At 38.2% G+C, this 18,107-nt stretch overlaps 1 protein-coding gene and 1 long non-coding RNA gene across 8 annotated transcripts in view; both read left to right on the top strand.

The window, feature by feature from the left end:
• Window positions 1–18,107, top strand: part of PRUNE2 (prune homolog 2 with BCH domain) — a 372,059-nt gene that overhangs the window by 33,306 nt on the left and 320,646 nt on the right. The gene's annotated exons all lie outside the window — the stretch shown is intronic.
• The window catches only part of LOC146407070 (uncharacterized), a 43,633-nt gene continuing 26,458 nt past the window's right edge, over window positions 933–18,107 (top strand). Inside the window, exon 1 of the long non-coding RNA XR_014823042.1 lies at window positions 933–983. This is a non-coding gene — a long non-coding RNA (uncharacterized LOC146407070). The remainder of the gene's footprint in view (window positions 984–18,107) is intronic.

Genomic DNA, 18,107 nt, shown 5'->3' with positions numbered 1-18,107 from the left:
TCTTCCCTTCTAATTTGGATGCCTTTTATTTCTTTTTCTTGTTTGTAGGGAGTGTTTTTTGACATATTCAATTTCATTTCTAATTATTGGTCTGTTCATTTGGTCTGTTTTCTTCTTGATTCAGTTTTGGCAGACTATAAGATTCTAGAAAGTTGTCCATTTCTTCCAGATTGTCAAATTTGTTGGCATATAGTTGTTCATAGTATTCTCTTATGGTTTTTTGTATTTCTACAGTATCCATTGTGATTTCCCCTTTTTCATTTCTAATTTTATTTGGGTTCTTTCACTTCTTAGTGAGTTTAGCCAGGGGTTTGTCAATTTTGTTTACCTTTCAAAGAACCAGCTCTTGGTTTTATTAATTTTCTCTATTGTTTTTTGAATCTCTGTTTTATTGATTTCCTCTTTGATCTTTATAATTTTCTTCCTTCTGCTGACTTTAGGTCTTTTTTGTTCTTCTTTTTCTAATTCATTTAGGTGGTGGGTTAAGTTGTCAATTTGAAATCTTTCTTCTTTTTTGAGGAAGACCTGTATTGCTATGAATTTCCCTCTGAGCACTACTTTTGTGGCATCCCATAGATTTTGAGGGGTTGTGTTTTCATTATCATTTGTCTTGAGGTATTTGTTAATTTCCTTCTTGATTTCCTCATTGATTCGTTGGTTTTTTAGTAGCATGTTGTTTAGTCTCCATGTAGTATGTTTTTTCTCATTTCTTTTCCTGTGGTTGATTTCTAGTTTCCTACCATTGTGGTCAGAGAAGATACTTGAAATAATTTCTATGCTCCTAAATTTTTTGAGGTTAGCTTTGTGCCCCTATATGTGATCAATTCTTGAGAATGTTCCATGTGCACTTGAGAAGAATGTCTATTCTGATTTTTTTTGGATGTAGTGTCCTGAAGATGTCAATTAAGTCTAACTTTTCTATTGTTTCTTTTAGGATCTCTGTTGCTTTATTGGTTTTCTGTCTAGAGGATCTGTCCATTGATGTAAGTGGGGTATTTAAGTCTCCTACTATGATTATATTCGCATCAATTTCTCCCTTTATGTCTGTTAATATTTGTTGTATGTATCTGTGTGCCCCTGTATTGGGGCATATATGTTGACGATAGTAATATCCTCTTCTCAAATGGATCCCTTAATCATTAAATAGTGTCCTTCTTTGTCTTTCTTTATGGCTTTCATTTTAAAGTCTAGTTTGTCTGATATGAGTGTTGCAACTCCTGCTTTCCTGTCATGTCCATTGGCATGAAATATTTTTTCCACCCCCTCACTTTCAATCTATATGTGTCCTTTGTCCTCAGGTGAGTTTCTTGTAGGCAGCAGATTGAAGGTTTTTGCTTTTTTATCCACTCAGCCACTCTGTGTCTTTTGATTGGAGCATTCAGTCCATTGACATTTAAGGTGATAATTGATAGATGATTATTGATTGCCTTTTTAAACCTTGTTTTTCAATTGATTCTGTGATTCTCCATTCTTTCTTTCTTTTTTTGGTTAGATGGTCTCCAATTATTTTCTGCTTGAGAGTTTTTCTTTTCATTTTTTTGTGAATGTAATGTTTGGTTTTGATTTGTGGTTGCCCTGTTTTTAAAGTATGTTAACTCCTTCCTATAATTGTATGTTTTAGCCTGATAGTCCTGTAGGTTCAAACACTTCATTACCATACTAAAATTAAAAAAAAATTAAGAAGCTATTTATTTCCTTACTTCCCTTGCCCACATTTTATGATTTTGATGACTCTTTTTTTTTTCCTTTTTAATTTTATTTTGTTTGAAGCATGTTCATGATTAAATGTGTATGCTGGCTTATTTGAGTGACTGCTCTCTGATCGTGGTTTCCTCCATCCTAGTTCTTCCTCTCTCTCTCTCTCTCTCTCTCTCTCTTTTTAATTTGGAGAAGCCCTTTCAATATTTCCTTTAGAATGGGTTTTGTATTGCTGTATTCTTTTAGCTTTTGTTTATTGGAAAAAATTTTTATTTCCCCTTCTATTTTAAATGATGTTCTTGTTGGATAGAGTATTCTAGGTTGACATTTTTTTCCTTTCAGTGCTTTAAATATCTCTTGCCATTCCCTTCTGGCCTGTAGAATTTATGTAGAGAAATGAGCTGATAGCCTTATGGGGGTTCCCTTATAAGTGACATTTTGCTTTTCTCTTGCTGCCTTTAGGATCCTCTCTTTATCATTAACTATTGCCATTTTTATTATAATGTGTCTTGGTGTGGGTCTATTTGGGTTCAACTTGTTTGGGGCCCTCTGTGCTTCCTGTATCTTGAAATCAGTATCCTTTAGATTTGGAAAGTTTCCAGTGATGATTTCTCCAAATATATTTTCCATCCCCTTATCTTTTTCTACTCCTTCTGGAATTCCTATTATGTGTAGATTGGCCCGCTTTATATTAGCCCGTAGATCTCTTATATTGCTTTCATGTTTTTTTCATTTGGTTTTCTGTCTGCTGTCCTGTTTGGGTGATTTCCATTATTCTATCTTCCACTTCACTAATTCATTCTTCTGCATTATTCATTCTGGTTTTTACTGCCCTTAGCTCAGTTTGTATCCCTGCAAATGAATGTTCTAGTTTTTCTTGGCTCCTCCTTATATTTTCTAGTTCCTTTCTTAGGGAGTCTGCATTACTGTTCATATCTTCCCTTAATTCCTTCAGTATTTTCAGTATCTCCCTTTTGAACTCCAAGTCTGTCAGACTGCAGAGTTCTGTTTCATTGTTGACTGCTTTAGGTGAGTTCTCCTATTGGTTTAACTGGGAATGGTTTTTGAGTCTCTTCATCTTGCTTGTTATTTTCTTTTCTTGGTCTAGGTGTACTCCCCGTGGCTGGGCAGGGTTTGCCCTGTCACTGCTGTGGAGTGTTTCCCAAGGGCTGGTGGTGTTGGCCCGTTTTCTTTGAGGCTGTGGGGCATTTCTCAAGAGTGGGCAGGGCTAGCAGGGTCACTCTGAAGCAAAGGAGGACTTCCCAAGGGCAGGTGGGACTGGCAGGTATGCACTGCAATGAATGCAGACTTCCCATGGCCAGACAGAGCTTGCTGTGGTGTTTCTGGGCTGTGGGGCTTTTCCAGGGGGCTGGTGGTGCTGCGTGCTGCTCCATGGGGGTGTAGCCAGGGTAGGGAAAGCTCCTGAGGTGGTCAGATTCCCGCAAGTGGTGAGGCCAGCCCTCTGGGATGGCAGGTGGCCTCAGGTCAGGCATGCTCGTGGAGTAGGGGGAGGGGGGATGCACTGGGAAGTACTGCTCTCTGCTAGCTGGCAGGCAAGCATGCTTGCTGGGGCACAAGGAGTATTCTATGGTGGCCCACCCCTCCTCCTCTCCCCTCCCCAACACTCATGCCTTGTCTCTCCTGTGGGTCCAGCTCTTCTCCCAGGTTCCCTCTGTTGTGGCTTTCCACTCCCCAGCCCTTAGCTAGTGCTCCCTCCACCTCAAAGCACCCATTCCTAATCCCTCAGGCTGTCTCAGCACCCCCAACCTGACCAACCACTTGAGAGTCCCCCAGGCTTTTTCCACACTGCCAACCTGACCAATAGCTTCCAAGTCCCCCAGGCTGTCTCTGAGCCACCAACCCCAGCCTGCTCCTGGGGATTAACCTCCGGAGCCGAGGTCTCTGAGCCCAGCCCCCACCTGAGCATCTCCATTTTTTGGTGACTATGCCAGTAGTTCAAATGATCTGTTCGGCTCTCACTCTGCTTTTCAGTTCTCAGACCTACTGCTTTGCTCTTCGCAGTGTCTGGAGATTCCTCCGACTCAGTTGATCTTTCCGTCAATTAGGTGACTTTCCAGGGTGTGGGTTCCCTTTCTCCTTCACAGTTCCCTTTTGGGTGCACTCATCTGGTCCCGATTCCCCTTCTCTCACTCTCCCCTTTTCTCTTGTTTTACCCAGTTATGTCATGACATTCTTGCCGTTATTGGAAGTTTAAGTTCTTCTGCCAGTGTTTAGTTGCTGTTCTGTGCCAGTCGTTTAACATGTAGATGTGTTTTTTGTGTGTGTTTGTGGGAGAGGGTGAGCACATCCCCCTACTCTTCCACCATCTTGCCTTCCTGTATCCGCTTTTTCTTGTTTGATTGCTATGGCTAGGACTTCCAATCCTATGTTAAGTAGAAGTGATGAGAGTGAGCATCCTTGTCTTGTTTCTGATTTTACAAAAAAAGCCTTGAGTATTTCCTCTTTGGGTATCATGTTAGCTGTAGGTGTGTCATAAAGGGTCTTTATTATGTTAAGATATGTTCCCTCTATACCAACTTTGATGAGTTTTCCCTAGTAATCTTTTTTTTTCCTAGTAATATTTTAATTAATGGTTTTCATATATACTGATTATACTTTTCTCAGTTACTTCACTGAGGGCTGCAAAATGGTGATTTTAAAAATTTCATCTTTTGTTCTACACTTTAGTTGACATAATTCTGTATAGAAGTTTTCCTTTATGTTATGGGAATTAAATATCTTTCCTTTTATGGGGGCAGTTACTTAGTTTTCCCTTTTTAATTTCCAGTTTTCAGAGTAAGTAGTCAAAGTAATAGTCATCTCCAATGGTGTAAAAATTGTTTTTCTTTTGCTTTCTTTAAGAATACACATGCATGGCTTTTCATACATTGACTACTCAATAATTCATTATAGCGATTTTTTGGATGCTAAAATTTTTACAGATTTGACCAGTCGAAACTCTAAGAGCTAGTTACTGTGTTTTATTGCTATGACCTTGTAATACTTTTAGTGAGTGCTTCCTTGCTTTCTGGTAAAACAAGTTATCCCATTATGTACTTTTCCCTGCCCCAGATTTGCTATCAGACCTTTCTCAGAGAAACTCTGGTTCCTTTTCTTGGGAAGTGGTATTTAGAAACCAAGATCCAGGTGCCAGATGGTATGATTGGTACAGGAGTTTCCTTGCTTCCAGACTCTGTCAGGGGATAGAATTAGGAAATATATCTTTAAAAATGAGTTTATAATGATATTTATAATTCAAACTTAACATTACAGACTTTTTTTTTTACCTTCTTTGATTTGAATATGTATCTCTTCTTTCTTACATTAGCAATTTTAGTTCCTGATAACACTACCAAATTTACTTATTTCCTTTACCCTACAGTATTAAAAAAAATAGCACTGGTATTACCATTACAAAAAACCAAGCGAAGATTAAGATTTCTTTATAGTTTTTGTCTTTATAACATATCTAATGATGGATAGCATTGTACTAAGCTTAAAAGTCACTTGAGATAATTTTGTCCTCTATGTGGTTATGTTAAAAAAATAATACATATATTTCACTTTGTTTTGTTTTAAATCCAGCATTTAGTTTCTTTCCCTCTTCAATTAATTTTATTTTTTAATTGTAGGGAGCTCCCATCATGGCACAGTGGAAATGAATCCAACTAGGAGCCATGAGGTTGTGGGTTTGATCCCTGGCCTTCCTCAGTGGGTTAAGGATCTGGTGTTGCTATGGCTATGAGCTATGGGGTAGGTCACAGACACAGCTCAGATCCCGTGTTGCTCTTGCTGTGGTGTAGGCTGCCAGCTGTAGCTCCTATTGGACCTCTAGTCTGGGAACCTCCATATGCCATGGGTGTGGCCTGAAAAAGCAAAAAAAAAAAAAAAATTATTTTTGAATTGTAAAGAACATTTACATGAGTCAAAAATCAAAATTTGTGAATATATATATTCAAAGAAGTCTTACCTCCATCTTTATGTATTCTGATTCTTCCTCTGTTCTCCTTTTCTTTTCTTTTTTTTTTTTTTTTAACTAGTTTCTGGCTTATCCTTCCATGTTTATTTTTGCAGTAATAGGCAAGTATGTTTTTCTTCCTGTTTTTCCTTCACAAAAAGTAGAATGCTATGCACTCTGTTCCACAACTTGCTTTTTTCTTTTTCCATTTAATACATCCTGGAGATCTCTCCATACTGGTATATAGAGATCTTTCTCATTCTGTTTTCATGGTTGCATGGTACTCCACTGTGTGGCTGTTTCACAGTTAATGCATCCCTTTCCTCATTGACACCAGAAATATTTTAAAATTTTTGATATTTTGAACAGAAATTTTTTATTTTATTTTATTTTATTTTTTGTCTTTTTGTCATTTCTAGGGCTGCTCCTGTAGCACATGGAGGTTCCCAGGCTAGGGGTCTAACTGGAGCTGTAGCCGCTGGCCTACACCACAGCCATAGCACTGCAGGATCCAAGCTGCATCTGCAAACTACACCACAGCTCACAGCAACTCCAGATCCTTAACCCACTGGGCAAGGCTGGGATCAAACCCAAAACTTCATGGTTCCTAGTCGGATTCATTAACCACTGAGCCACGACGGGAACTCCCAGAAATTTTTTAACATGTGTTTCTTACTCTCCATCATTATAAACAGTGATTCTTTATCTTGATGCCTCAGGTTCTGATTTGTTTTTGTTTGAAGTTCAGTGCTTCAGAGAAAGAACTGTTATCTCTTTGGGGGACAGTTAAATGTTGTTGCCTCCCTGCTCAAAGAGAGGGAGGACCTGGACCTCTAATTTTTTCCCACACAGATTTTTCAACCAGTTTTTACCACTTGCTTCTCCCCCACTGTAGCTGAGCCTTATTTCTGAGCCTTTCAGGGATTTTGGGTGGGGTTGTATCAGCATTTTCTCTTTGGTTTCTGCTCCATAGGCACTTGGGTTTCAGATTCCTTCTACTCTGCCAAGTCAATTTTGGCTTCATCTGCTTTCCACTTCCTGAAATTTTGTTGAATTATCACATTCCCTTCTCTGGTTCTTTATCCTTAGTCTTCAGCTCTTTATAGTTATTTTAGTGGACTTTTAGAAGCAAACAAAATTAATGCAGTTATCCAATCTGTCATATTTAACTGAAAGCCTCCTCAAACAGTTTAGATCTTCACTATTTGGGAAAATATATTTTGTTTTAGAAATAGTTGAAGATCCCTTAAAGCCTTGCCGTGTGTTCTAGTAATGTACCATAATTATCTAACCATTACAACATGTTGGACATTGAGATGGTTTCCAATTTAATATTATGGTAATGACACAATATGAGCATTTTTGTGCATGGATTATCAGTCACAGTTATGGCTATTTTTCTATTTAAGTTGTTTAAATTTGCATTTCTTTAAGTGTATTTTTTCTACCATATATGTATGAGATATACATTTCTTCTTTTGTGAATTATCTATCATAATATTTATTTTTTGTTATAATCTTTATGTTAAATCATTTTACTTATTGCAATATTGTTCTGGTTTATTGTTTGCCTTTTAATTTTTGTTTACTTTTGCCAGTGCAGACATTTCTAATTTTGCACAAACACACCAGAGTTATTTTCTATATTTCTTCCTTCAGTTTTTAAACTTGTAGTAGGTAGAAGATATTTCTGATTTTGCAGAGAAAAATGTGAGAATCATTAGCATGAGGTCAGATGGAGTTCTGTGGGGAAATGTGGCAAGAGAAGATTTGAGGTCGATAAGAAGTGAGGTTTGAGAAATGCCCACAGTCAGGGAGAGAGGGAGAAAGTGGACTTGGTGAAGGATGAGGCAGAGAAGTGCTTGAGAGAGCTGCATCGTGGTTAAAGTACTCTGAAGTGGGTAAAGCCCTTGGAAAGCCTAAGATGATTCTGCCTGAATTTACTCTTTCTTGCCAACATGCTGAAGTCCCATGACCATTCTCACAGATGTTGTTAGGCACATATGAAGAGAGGCATGTTGAGATGGAAAGTGTTTTCTGTGTGATGTAGGAGCATCATACCAGGCCCTTTTGTAAGACTTATCAGATCCGTCTTGAGGCTTACAGTCACTGTCTCTTCAAGTGAAGCTAGTGCTGCAGATGAAAAAAGCCACAGAACCCCAGTCCTCAACTGTTTTCTTCTCTCCCTGTTCAAGAAGAGTTACTAAGTAGATGAATTACAAGACTGTTATCTTTTGTTTTTATTTTTTAAGTTGAAATATATACATTCAATATAGTTGAAGATCTTTTTTTTCTGAATTAGAAAGTTTAGCTCTCCAGGGCAGTGGTATGTACCTTCCATTAGGAAATGTAAGAGATACAGAACTTGCCTTAATGGGTGGAGAACTGTGATTTTTCCAAATGGAATATTTTGACCTTGCTTCTTATGATTCTTAAGTCCATTCTTGGTAATTTCCTCTACCTGCCCTTTACCACTGTAACTCTAGTGAGAAGAACATTAAACCACTGTTTTGCAGTGGTAGCTCTTAGAAAAAGCTCACTGTTTTTAGGGAGTCACTTAGAATGGAACAGTAATGCTGATTTATGAGGTTGTAGAATTTGTCAAAAGGGCGGGGCAGATGAGGAAGGGGTCACAAGATGCAAAAGCTGTGAATCTATCTTTATTGAGTATAATAATTGCACTGCCATTTATCACATGTACTTAATTACTTGGCAAATACTTCAGTGTAAACTATATTCATGTAAAAGATCAGAGATCATTCAGTGTGTTTAAGCTTTTGACCTAATTTTTAATAGCATCACTGACTACTTCTGTTAGATTTGCACTGATTTCATTTAGACCAGTGACATGTTAATGGTATAGCTTATCATTTTTCAGGAGCCAAACGCTGGGTGTTCCCAACAGATTATCCCTGTGATGATTCTCTTGGTTTTCTAAAGATTGCTTTTTAGTTATAATGTGAACACTTGGGTTTCCATGATCTTAAAAAATCAATGCTGGTTAAAGTGACCCAAGCCTAAATCTTGGCTCTTAGTTTTCCATTCTAATGAGAATTGCTGTGATGAAGGAGCAGTGATTTTAGTAAACAAACATTTCCTGAGTCCCAACTGTGTACAAGACCTAGTGATGCCATTCTTGTTGTGCTGTTTGAGTAGAATGCTACGTGTGCGCTGAGGCAGGGAACAGAGGCAGGCAGGATAGAGGAAAGCTTGGAAAGGTTTCAAGATTAATTAGCATGAAGGTGGGGCATTGGGGATCTCTGGCACCAGATAGTAATCAGCAGTACTAATTATACTCTCATATTAAATCAGTTATGGTGGGTGAATTGGAGACGGTCAGCCAGTATGGTTAAGGATGCTGCAGCTGTTGTGCACTTCCCTTTAAAACATGTTTACATGTTTCTATAGCTCACGTATTAGTGGATTGTTTCTTATTTTGCTGAGTTTTACTTAGAGAAAATGATTCCCATTTTTTCAGTTACAGTAGAAAGTTGAAATATGAGAGTAAGGTGTGCTAATATAAAAATCACCTGGAATAATGCATTCTAAGTCAAGTCACTACTACGTAGTCAACACTTTTTTTTTTTTTTCCAATTTCTTGGTAAATATCTGAAGGTGCTCATAGTGCTACAAAGGACATGTGGTGGATCTTGAGGCATAAGTTCTAAATTGCATCACTTTTTTATTAGTTGGGAGAAGATCTATAATATGTCCTGTTCATTAGTATTTCTTTTGGGAAATGAGATGACATTTGAGGCTGAGCAGGGTGTCTGGTAGTATCAAGAATGGGTATCTTGTTCTTTGAGCATGTACGTTCTTCAGTAAGGTCTTTCTGGCAAGTTTAGGTGAGTGGCAGGTGAAACCTGGCTGTGACTTTTCTTTAATTGGAGGGGTTTTTTTTCCTTCTAGATTTACAGATTAAAATTAGGCTTTAACCTTTAGGGCATTCAAAATATATCTGTGTCATTTTCCAGGAAATTTAATTCAATTTAACTAAATGTGTTAAATACACATGATAGACATACATTTAATGCATTTAGTATTCAGTATTCTCAGATGGGGCATAAAATGAAAAAAAGTACCCTTCTCTCTTATTTTTTTTTTAGAAAAAAGTATATGATTAAGAATGTTTATTGTGAGTGGCTACATACACTCACATATGATGCCTCTTGGAGAATATTCTGTCCTCAGTATTTTCCATAAATTGGTAGTTAAGGTCTAGAGTCTGTCAACTCTAGAGGATTAATCAGATTGGGGTTGAATTATTTTTGGCAAGAAAACTTCCATAGGTGGTGGTGAGTGTATGTGCATTAAGTCATAGAATGCCTGGTTTTCCTTCTTTTGTTTTGTTAGCAGCCCTTGATGATATTTGCCTAAATCCCTTAATTCATTAGAGGTTGCAGAGTGTTGATATTTTAACTCTATCTTCCCTACTTCACTTATTAACTGGTATACTCTATAAGGAGAAACTTACAACCATTTGATTACCATGAGTTTATGTAGGGAAGTCAGAGTAAAGGCTTAATTTGGGGGATAAATGATATTATTATTATCTTTGCTTCAAATGGTCAATAGTATTTTGAGAAATTTAAAATTTAAAAATATTAAAGATAAGAGCTTTTGTATTTACCTAGGTATTTGCTTTTTCTGGGGCTCTTGATTTCTTCCTGCACATCAAGGTTTCTACCCTGTATCATTTGCTTCTAGCTTTTGGAATTTCTTATAGTGCAGATGTTTGCAATGAACTCTCTCAGCTTTTGTATGTTTTGTTTATTATAATTTTTGAAAAATATTTTCTAGGTAGATAGTTTTTTCTTTCGATACTTTAATAATGTTATTGCATTCTTTTTTGTCCTCCATTGTTTCTGATGAGAAGTCAGGTCTCCTGTATGTAACATGTCAGTTTTCTCTGACTGCTTTAAAGTTTATTTTCATCTTTGGTTTTCAGCTCTTTGACTATGCTATGCCTAGGTGTTGTCGTTGTTTTAATCTTGTTTGAGGTTCGCTGATCTTGTATTTGTTTTGCTTGAGGTTGATGTGTTTAATCAATTTTGGAATATTCTTGACCATTAACTCTTTGAATAGTTCTTCTGCCCCTATTTTCTCTTTTCTTCTAGGTCCTGAATAACACATATATTAGTCTGTTTGATATTCCTCAGATCCCAAATGATCTATTCCACTTTTTCACATTATTTTTCCCTTTTGTATTTCCTTTTGCATAGTTTCTTTAGATCTGTTTTTAAGTTTACAATTTCTTCCTGCTGCAATGTCCACTCTCCATTTAAGCCCATTAAGTGAATTATTTATTCATAGTATAATTTTTACTTCTAGCATTTCCACTGGTTTCTTCTTCTTCTTCTTCTTCTTCTTTTTTTTTTTTTTTTTTTTTTTTTTTTTTTGCTTCTTAGGGCTGCACCTGCAGCATATGGAGATTCCCAGGCTAGGGGTCTAATTGGAGTTATAGCTGCCGGCCTACACTACAGCCACAGCAATGCCAGATCTGAGCCGCATCTGTGACCTACACCACAGTTCACAGCAACACTGGATCCTTCACCCACTGAGTGAGGACAGAGATCGAACCCACAACTTCATGATTCCTAGTAGGATTTGGTTTCCTCTATGCCACGATGGAACTCCCTATTGGTTTCTTTTTATAAATTCCTTTTCTCTGCTCCATGTGCTAATGTGTGTTGTCCACACTGTTCACTAGATGTTTTAACATATTTATCATAGTTATTTCAAAGTCCCTGTCTAATAATTCCTCCATCTGGGTCTGTTTCCAATGATAGTTTCTGTCTTGACATCTCATGGTCACATTTTCTTTCTACTTCACGTTACTTGTAATTTTTGAGTGTATACCAGCCGCTTTCTCTAAAATAACAGTTGAGATTAAGATCAAGAACATTTATTTCCATAAAAGGACGTACCCATTCTTCTTTCAGGCAGCTAAGTAGAGAACACTAATTTATAATTCATTTGGGTCTGGGCTTTGTTGCAACTTTAGCTTGATTTGCTTCTCCACTGGCTTCAGCTATTTTGAAAGTAGGAGGAACTTTCTTTTCAGTGAAGATTAGATCTGAACACTAATGAGATTCCAGAAATCTCTTTTTTACTTCACCAGGTGAACTCTCTGGTTTTTGAGCTATGGGTGATCTCTGCTCTATAGATTGGCTGTCAGTTTTCTGAGGAGTTCTTTTTGCTTTTCTAGTTCTGTTCTTGCCTGGAAATGTCTGCCCTCCTCTGCTGCTTACAGCCTTTGGAAGGCTGCTTTAGTAAACTTAAGAAAGCTGGAATACCTCAGAGGCATTTCTTTCAGCTCTTCTGCCCTACCCCACAGCCTTTGGAAATCTCCTTAGCACATTTAATTGGCCGGAACAATTAAGAAAATAAGTTTACTTAAATAAGAGTGATATGGGATAGTGAAATACAGAATCCCTTCAGGACTCTGAAGAGTACACACCAAGTTAGATGGGGATGAAATCTAGTCGACATTTATCTATAAGAAGGCTGTTCCCTTCCTTAAGAGCACCTGTTTCCCATGGGGGGTTTCCTCCTCCACTGTGAATGGGTGAATAAGTCTGATAGCCACCTGTGCTGTACTGGTGGAGCTCCTGCTACACGGAAGGAAATATCAGCAGGGAAAAGCATGGCTTTCTCTCCATTGCTTTCATTGCTCCAATTCCTCTAGCATGTCAAGCCCATTCCAGCCTCTGAGCCTTTGCCAATGCTCTTCTCCTTGCCCGGAGTGCTGGGTCTCCAAATGGTCTAGAATGTAAGTACCATGAGAGCAGAGACTTCATCTCTTTGCTTCACAGCTGTATCCCCAGCATAGTACAAACTCAGGAGTGATGGTGGCTAAAAAATAATTGTCGCCAAAGGAGGCTTTTTCTCCCATCTCTCTGTATAACCAGGGTCAGGCAGTTGGCCTGAGTAATTGGCAATGGGTGACTTAAGCTTGACCTCTCAGGCCCTCTGTCCTGGGATTTTTGATTCTTGAGCGAGGGTGTCAGAGTGATGGGTGGAATGAGGGACTTTGGCACTCATTATGTATAGATGCCCATTCCCTATTTTTTTGACATTTTGGTCCATGTTTGTTTTTGCCAGGCACCTTTTATTCCCTCCCTCAGAAAAACTGTTTAGTGTACCTGCATTTTTAAAAAATTATTGGACTTTTGTATTATCATTTACAGCTAGTGGTGATCCTCAATGTCTTATAGAAAATAAAGGTTGAGAATGGCTGGTGTAGAAGCCAAGATTTGAGGGTTTGCCAGTGCTGTGTCCTTTGGAAATGATGGCAGGCAACCATGTTTCTAGCCTAAATATTATCTGTTGGTTGAAGAAAAACCATTATTCCAGAATAACCAGAAGCTAAAAACCCCAAATTGACTTTTGAGGAATATATATACCATGAATATTAGACAGTTTTCTTAGTAATTGCTCCCCCAGCCCAATAGACGTTCCCTTACATTTGATACATATGAAAATGTGCGGTACCGGTAAACACTAAGCGTTTTGTTTAAATATTAAACTTTAAAGTGCTGCATCAATTTTTAATGCACAAGCTATGCCAGAAAGGCTCTGGTTGGTTGGTCTTCCCTATCAGAGAAACACTTGAGGGTCATTAGCCAAGCTCTCAGGTTACACGGAAAAGGCCTACTTCACTCCAAACCCTCCTTAGAGCAGTTTCAAAAAGCCAATACATGAGCAGAGGCCAGGCTGGTTCACATATTGAAATCACTGAAAGCTTCCATTTCCAAAACTGCTTTATCTAGGAAGTTGCAATCCCAGAAAGTTCTTCAGTCAACAAAACTTAGGGCTTACTTCTTGCAAAGAACTGCTGACTAGAGGATAATCGTCTAAAACATGCTGTACAGCAGTTTTTATTGGTAGAATTAGGGGCCCTGGGGAGGAATGTCTCTGGAGTGATCGTCACACCCTTGTTTCCCCCCCATCATGTCATCTGATGAGTTTCTGCAATATTTGAATGAGGAGTTGAGTTGGGTCAGGCTAATTCGGTAAGTGTTGCCGTAGATGGATACTCTTCATTCTTTATCCTTCTGTGGACCATGGATTTGTAAAGAATGGATGCCAGACAAAGGTCAGTGCCACAATGCCTGACCTGGAACTGGTGGTGATGGTGGGGAGGACCACCTATCATGAACTTTGTTTACTTTATCTGTTTGTCTCTTCATCTGTTCCTTTACCTTTTTTGTTTTTTTTCCTTTTTTTCTTTTTAAGGCTGCATCTGTGGCACATGGAAGTTCCCAGGCTAGGGGTCGAATCCGGTCTACAGCTACTGGCTTACACCACAGCCACAGCAATTCGGGATCCGAGCTCTGTCTGTGACCTACACCACAGCTCATGGCAACGCTGAATCCTTAACCCACTGAGTGAGGCCAGGGATCAAACCTGCATCCTCATGGATACTAGTCAGATTCGTTTCCACTGTGCCACAATGGGGATTCCTGCTCCTTTACTAATTGAAGTCATGCATTTAGTGCCTCGAGGCCAGAAAACCTGTCTGCTGTGTTTCAGGGATGTCAGGCAGCTAGTGGGTTTGAAACTTAGTGAGATCTGGGGAGAGTGGTATGAGTTGAAGTTGGGTAGTCAGTCAGTGGTCCAGTATGGAAGTTGTTCTGTCATTGGCTTGTGTACCTGTTAGAATTGTCTCAGTGCTTCAGCCATACCCTGAGAGTAAGTAGGCTCATTTGAGCCTTAGAAGGTTCTGAAAAACATATGTGGTGTGGTTTCAGACCTGAAAAGGCTTCAGTAAGACTTTGCTGCCAAGTTGTTTGCATATGAACATGACAAAGGATATGAAATTCAGAAGTAACAGAAGACATAATTGCTTGAAAACTGGCTACTGAGACTTTGAGAATCAAGAATTTCCTAATGATTTGCAGCTTTGGTACAAACTGAATGATGAATGACAACAGAAAGGGAAGAAAATTATATGCTTTGGATATTAGGTCTGAATATTCACTAACCATTCAAAAGCATGGTACTGTGGGTTGAAAATTTATGGCTCTTTTATTATGTGCATCTGTTAGCTTCATTGTCCAATAGGGTAGCCACTAACCACATGTGGCTGTTTAAATTAAATACAGGTAAAAATCACTTCCTCAGTCAGTCAAGCGCCCAGTGGCCACATGTGGCTAGGGGCTGTTGTATTAAACAGCACAGTTAAGACCATTTCTGTTATTGCAGAGTTCTACTAGACAGCACTGTGGACAATAATGTGAGGTAAGGAAACTGAGGCAATGTGACAGTTCTATGAAATGCCCTCTCCCATTTCCCTCAGGAGTTATTCCAAACCTTCAGCTTACTCAAGCTTTGTACCCACCTCCTCCTCCTCATTTTTAGCGAGTGACTCCTACTCTGTATGGAAAATAGACAACACTTGGTGTGGACCTTTCATCTTTTGGCCCTCCACCCCCACCACCTGCTTCCTTGCAGCTGTACCTATTTCCTCATCCTTTCTTAGGGAGGAAGGAAACCCCTCCATCTATGTACTAGAATAAACTCCTGTGTCATCTCTGTCTGTCTGTCTATCTATCTATCCTTTTTTATTTTGAAATAATTATAGATTCACAGGAAATTTGAAAAAAATGTAAAGTGGGGTCCTATGTAGCTGTAACCTAGTTTTCTTCAGTGGTAGCATCTTGCATAATACATCTTGTAATAAAATAATAAAATAAAAAACAAAAGTAAAAATTCACTGATATTGGTAAAATCCATAGAGCTTATTCAAATTTTACCACTTTGACATGTACTCATTTGTGTGTATTTATAAAACATGCAAGAATGTTAATAATATGTTAATAATAGTGTGTAGCCTTTTGAAACTGTTTTTTTTTTTTCACTCAGCATAATGCCCATGTAATACATCCCAGTTTCTTATATCAGTAGTTGTTTGCTGAATTGTATTCCATGGTATGGAAATGCCAGTCTGTTTAATCATTTACCCATTGAAGGATATCTGTTTGAGTTTTTTATTTTCCCATTTTCTAGGCTATTACAAGTAAAGCTGCTGTAAACATTCATGGTTTTATAACATGGTTTTGTAACTTATGTGTAAACATAAGTTTTTATTTCTCTGGGATAAATGCCCAAGTATTCAATTGCTGGGTCGAATGATAAGTCTAGGGTAGTTTTGTTCAGAAAATGCCAAATTATTTCCCAGAGTGGCTGTACCACTTCACATTCCCACAGCAATGGTTAAGTGATCCAGTTTCTCTGCATCTTGGCCAGCATTTGATGTTATTACTATTTTTTATTTTAGCTGTTTTAATAGGTGATATCTTATTGTGGCCTTAATTTTTTATTTAAAAAAATTTTAACATAGTTAATGACATTGAACAACTTTTCATGTACTTATTTGCTATACATCCTCTTGGTGAAATACTTTTTCCTGTCTTTGATGAAATATCTTGCCCAGTCTCTAATTGGATTGTTTATTGACTACTAAATTTTGAGAGTTTTTTGTATATTCTGGATACAAGACCTGTCTTTTCATACTCTTCACAGAGTCTTTGGTGGAACAAAGTTTTGAATTTTGATAAGGCCTCTCTCCTATACATTTAACATATGTGTTTAACCTAAGTGTTGTACTGAGTTTTTTTCCCTAAGTGCAAAAACTGCATTATGGTGTGTCTACCTTGAAAACTGTATCTACCTTGAAGCATGCTTCATCTCCTGTTGTTATATCGGGCTACCTGTCCCACGATCTAGTCAAAGTCAACCTTGACTCCTCTAATCCTTTTATTTCTACTCTAACCATCCACCCAAATCCTGTCTATTCTTACTAAACATTTCTCAAGTTCACTCTATATCATACTTTTATCCTCAGTGCTGTTGTCTTAATTCAGATTTTTATTATTTCTTGGGATCCTTGCACTGAGCTTCTATTTTGTACTTCTATTTGTACTCCTTGCATTGAGCTTCTATTTGTACTCCTAGCTTTTATGTTGGGTGACATAAAGCCAGTTTCCTTATTGCTACCAAATGATCTATCCAAGTCGCAGCCCAATCATGTTATTCCCTTGTTCAAAAAAAAAAATCCTTAAATATCCTTAAGTAGTGTATCATCATCTCCAGAGTAAGTTTAACTTTTTTTAAAAATGATGAACATGCCTCATCTTTCACTGCTCCCTCACACCTAGACATTAGCTCCATCCATTCTGATTTATGGCAGTTTCTTAAATGCATTGTGATTACTTGATTCTGATGCTTTGCTCAGAATGTTTTCCCATGCCTCTTTGTTTGAGGCTTCTGGTCTATTATTCCAGATTCAACAGAAGGCAGCTCCTCTAAGGAGACTTACCTGATTACCCGAGGCAGGATTTCCTCCTCTTTGCTCAGATCATGACTCAGTAAAGATAGGGACTATCTCTATATATCTGTATTCATTCTGAGGGCTTAACAAAGTACTTGGCAGGTAGCTTACAAAATTATAGAAGAAATGAATGAATCTTAGTAATTACATCTCCTCAATTTTGAAAGTACCTTTTCTCCGTCTTCACTGGCTTGTGATCTCTTGAGGGCTGTTACTACCTCTAGTCTTTATTCAGAGCATCTGCAGAAAGCCCAAATCATAGGAAATTCTCAATAAATATTTGTTGGATAAACGAAGAAAGGGCAACATGGACTTTAATCTTTTCCCCTTTGCTTGTCCCCAGAGGTGGGCACTGAGCCTAACAGTAAAAAAGCATGGAAAAGAACAGAAATTATTGATGGCTTAATACACTCATATGGCTGAGTGAGCATTTCTGGCCCAAGTACGGTAGTATCTGCCCTGAACAGCCACAGGAAGGCAGAGGCTAATTTTATTGTTCATAATTTAACAAGTACGTAGTGACCTTTCTGCTATTGGGCAGCCACTGAGTAACAAAGAATCTGTTCTCATCTAGCTTGAAGTCAGATCCTGTTTTGAGCTCTCAGCAGAAAACCTTTTTGGTAATCCTTTCTGAAATAGATTAGGTTCTTAGGGGTCTTAGTAAAAGAACTGATTATGATAAAATCAAATTTATCTGATGAATTTCAGATAATAATCTCTCTTTGAGGCATGCCAACTTCAGTGGGCAGTATGTAAAAATTAACCAGTACTGCCTTTAAGAGAAGATTTAGAAAGCAGCCCTCCTTTCCCTCCTTCATTTATTTCTTTTTAAAACCCCCTCACTCCTGCCCCAAAAGGGTCCCATGCCACCTTTTCATCCCCCAAGCTCTCATTGCCACACCTCTGTACCCCACCTAACCCTGGCCTCCTGAATTATATGAGATTTTCCATGTGTTTATATACCATAGGGCGTCATCCTATGTCCTAAAAAAAAAGTACCCATTCACTTTTAGTAAAGGGATTGTGGAGCATCGCAGGGTGTAAGAACCAATAAGGTTTGTGGTTCTTGCTATGCCCAGAATGGATCATAGCTGTGTTCTCATCAAAGACAATCAT

This window comes from Sus scrofa, chromosome 1 (assembly GCF_054392235.1).
Source record: "Sus scrofa isolate SSC_HxYL_T2T_F1_AM1 chromosome 1, Sscrofa_HxYL_maternal_Yorkshire_Landrace_v2.0, whole genome shotgun sequence".
NCBI classification, from domain to species: domain Eukaryota; kingdom Metazoa; phylum Chordata; class Mammalia; order Artiodactyla; family Suidae; genus Sus; species Sus scrofa.
The sequence above is the reverse complement of the archived record's forward strand: the minus strand, read 5'-3'. Positions and strand labels throughout refer to the sequence as shown.